Here is a 4254-nt window from a genome sequence, read left to right as displayed (position 1 = left end):
TACTACTACTACTACTACTACTACTACTATTATTATTATTATTATTATTATTATTATTATTATTACTATTGTTGTTGTTGTTATTGTTGTTTTATAATTGTTGTTTATAATTTGTACAATTAACCTCCCTGTGGTTCGACCCCGGTCTTGCCGGGTTATTTATTACTTCGACACTCCTGCACTTGGGAGAAGACATCAATCTTTTCGTCGTGTCAAGTTTTTGGCGCCGTTGCCGGGGAGGTAAGTTCTTGTATAAATTATAGTATTTATTTTATTTTCTCTTTTCACTTTTCTTGTATATAACTTTGTTTCTTTTCTTTTGTTTCTTTTTATTTTGTTTTCTTCCTCCTTCTTTTGCTTTCTTCTTCTTTTTTTTTATTTTATTCCTACACGTGCATGAGAGTGTGGTCACGTACATCAAGTGGTAGACTTTGTAGGGTATCCTCATCATTTTCAGAAAATATGGCCGAAGAAGATAATCAATCACTTCATAATGAGAATAATGAGAATAACCGTGCTAGAACACTTAGAGACCACATGAATCCCACAAGAACAAGTGCACCATCATGCATAGTTTTTCCTCCTGATGCATCTCATTTTAATTTTAAACCAGGTATTATTCAACTTTTACCTTCTTTTCATGGTTTAGAATTGGAAAATCCATACTTGCATTTAAGGGAATTTGAGGAGGTCTGCAACACATATAATAATTTAAATTGTAGCATGAACACCATCAGATTAAAGCTTTTTCCTTTTTCATTAAAAGATAAAGCTAAAACATGGCTACAAAATTTAAGACCAGGATCCATTCGTGCTTGGGATGAAATGCAACAACAGTTTTTGAAGAAGTTTTTCCCATCTCATAGAACAAACTCTTTCAAAAGACAAATCACTACTTTCACTCAAAAACCAGGAGAAACATTTTATCGATGTTGGGATAGGTATCGAGACTTGCTTAGTACTTGCCCTCATCATGGTTTTGAAACATGGAGATTGGTTTCACATTTTTATGAAGGGTTAACACCTAGAGATAGGCAAATGGTTGAATTGATGTGCAATGGAACTTTTGAAGATCAAGACCCTGATGAAGCAATGGAGTACTTAGACTTGTTAGCTGAAAATGCTCAAAATTAGGACACCGCGGGTACTTATGAGGCAACGAGTAAAACTCAACCTCATACATCTAGTAGAGGTATGTACAACCTTAGGGAAGATCATGACCTCCAAGTTAAGTTTGCATCTTTAGCTAGAAAAGTCGAGGCACTAGAATTGAAAAAGAGTGGTCAATTTAAATCTATTGAAAACATTGTCTGTCAAATATGTGAAACAAATGAACACTCAACTAGTAACTGTCCAACCTTGCCTTCTTTTAACGAATGTCTCCATGAACAAGCCCATGCTTTAAACAATTTTGAAAGGCCCAATCATAACCCATATTTGCAAACATACAACCCTGGTTGGAGAAATCACCAAAATTTCAGTTGGAAGAGTGACAATGCAAAAACTTCACAACCACAGTTTCAAGCACATCATAATTTCCAAAATTATCATGGATATGTACCTCCTTATGCTCCACCTCCTACAAGAAATTTTGAGGAAACTTTGTATGCATTCAGTGAAAAGCAAGAGACAATCAACACTCAACTTGCTCAAAGCATAACAGATTTTAAAGATACTCTTGCAAAATTCATATCTGCTCTCAATTTTCAAGAGAAAGGTAAGTTTCCATCTCAACCACAGCAAAATCCCAAGGGGCAATACAATGCAAATGAAAGTAGTTCTGGAAGTCAACACATGGATCAAGTCAAATCAGTCATCACTCTTCGCAGTGGTAAGGTTATTAAAAAACCCACTCTTGAACCTTGTGAGAAAGATGATGAGTCAATCTCTAATGGTAAGGAAGGGGTTGAATCTGAATATTGCAAGGAAAAGACTGATTCCCTGCCAGCACTTCCATTTTCTCATGCCATGACCAATCAGGAAGACATCAATGATGAAAAAGGCACCAAAAGTGTTGATGCGGATCTTTTATCAAAAGTGACAATAGATTCTACACCCGACATCACACCAATCAATTATTCTTTTCCTGATGAATCTCTACTTTCTCTTAGTTCAATGCCTTGGTTTGCTAAAAATATCAATTTTCTTGCTTCAGGATTTTTGCCAGCTCACTGGAGTACCGAAGACAAAAGAAAATTTTTGAGCAACGTGCAAAACTTTTATTGGGATGACCTTTACTTATTCAATTATCTTCCTGATCAAATATTTCAAAGATGCTTTCCCGATAATGAGGTAAGTAATTTCATTAAATTTTGTCTCTCTAAGGCACGTGGGGATCATTTCTCGTCAAAAAAGAGAACTGTAGAAATCTTACAAAGTGGATTTTACTGGCCCACCATAGTCAAGGAGTCACATGCATTCTGCAAAAATTGTGAAAATTGTCAAAATGTGGGATTTATTTCAAAACACAGAGAGTCTTTAGATAATCTTCTATTGACTGTTAAGTCTCATCATAGTGGAGATGTGCATCATGCAATTCATGATTTATGGCCACTATTTCATAAAGAACATGATCGACTTAGTCTTGGGAATCTGATTAAAAAAGACCCTGTTTGCCAGTTTTTAAGAAAATTGGATGGGAAGCCTATCCCCGACCCATAGAGGGCGTTTAAGCCGTTCTTGAACGTAAAACCAAGGGAAGATGTGAGCCACAATCACAACTACCTGTACATACACATGCTTTTTCAAAAAGTAAATAAATAAATAAATAAAAAGAGAGAGAGAGAGTGTGAGACTCCAGCTGGCCTACATATAGGTAATATGATTGCCTTTCTCATTTCTCATCTATAAAACCCTCTCTTCCTTCCTTTTATTTCTACTCAACCCATACATTCAACAAATACAAAAGTGTGTAGAAATGGCAAGTTCCTCAGGTCATCAAATAAGAAATATTTGTGTTTTCGGTGGATCTAGTCCTGGGAAAGAAAAGGAGTTTTTAGAATCAGCAAATCATCTTGGCCAGGTGCTAACTGAGAGAAAGATTCATTTAGTGTATGGGGGAGGCAATCTTGGGTTAATGGGAGGTGTGTCAATAGCTGCATTTTTAGGAGGTAGTCAAGTTTTGGGGGTCATCCCTGAAACTTTGGCACAAGGGGACATCATTGGAAAAACAATTGTAGAGGAACTTCAGGTCTCCACAATGTCAGATTGAATGAATGCAATGTTTAACCATGCTGATGCCTTCATTGCTTTACCAGGTGGTCTCGGCACATTGGAAGAGATCTTTCATATTTCCTCTTGGGCTCAACTGCACATTCACCATAAACCTATAGGTTTGTTAAATGTTAATGGTTATTATGATAAATTGTTGTCTTTTCTTGATCATGTTGTGGAACAGGAATTTCTAACATCTTCTGCACGACAAATCATAATCTCTGCTGCTACTGTTGAACAATTGATTGACCAACTACAATCTTTCATTCCTGTGATTGATCCTTCCATGAGTCGCACAAATTGGTCATCTAAGGAAAGCCGTAAAAAGCTTAGATTGGATTTGAGCCTTCATTTGTGAATTTTTGTGTCTTTTGGTTTTATTATTGTGTTTTGTTATATCTTATTTTTGTTTTAGTGTGTTTCAGGTTTGTTGGTGTTCGTTATTTCAGGTGATATCTTCTATACTCTATCTTTCTACCTTAAAACATTGAGGATAATGTCTCGTTTTGGTTGGGGGGAGAGGGTAGTAGTTGATAAAAAAAAAAATTGTTTTTCATTTCATAAAGCATGCGCATAATTGTTGTTACTAGGATGGTAGAGTAAAGGAGCTCTTTTGTTAAAGTGACTCTTGAGTCGCATCTTAGTAACCATTCTTAACAAGGTCTATTATAATACTTCCTGAAATATTCAGATTTACAAACTCTCGCATTGTTATCACTTAATTCTGCTCGCATACTTATTTAACATGTATTCTTAAACCTTAATTTACACACACACACTTTAACATATGATTGTGGGTTGCATATTGGATTATTACATTATTTATGTTCTTTTGTTAAAGGTAACAACTAAGGGAAAGGGATTGTATATAATTAAGAAAAAAAACATGAAAAAAAAGAAAAAAAAAGAAAAAAGAAAAAATGATTCTTAAACCTAAGCAATTAAGCCTGAAGGGGTGTTTTAACACCTAATACCCTACAGTCAACTGACTTGGGAGCTATTGGCCCAACGTTTGTTACATGGGTTGAGGAGAAAAGCTTA

General features: G+C 35.4%; 1 long non-coding RNA gene across 1 annotated transcript in view; it reads right to left on the bottom strand.

Annotated features, from left to right (window-relative positions):
- The window catches only part of LOC105116659 (uncharacterized), an 18885-nt gene extending 14985 nt beyond the window's left edge, over window positions 1–3900 (bottom strand). The window contains exon 1 of the long non-coding RNA XR_840569.1: window positions 3889–3900. This is a non-coding gene — a long non-coding RNA (uncharacterized LOC105116659). The remainder of the gene's footprint in view (window positions 1–3888) is intronic.
- Window positions 3901–4254: the final 354 nt, after the last annotated feature.

The sequence above is a fragment of the Populus euphratica genome, unplaced genomic scaffold (assembly GCF_000495115.2).
Source record: "Populus euphratica unplaced genomic scaffold, PopEup_1.0 scaffold1005.1, whole genome shotgun sequence".
NCBI lineage: Eukaryota > Viridiplantae > Streptophyta > Magnoliopsida > Malpighiales > Salicaceae > Populus > Populus euphratica.
This window is presented reverse-complemented; position numbering and strand designations above follow the sequence as displayed.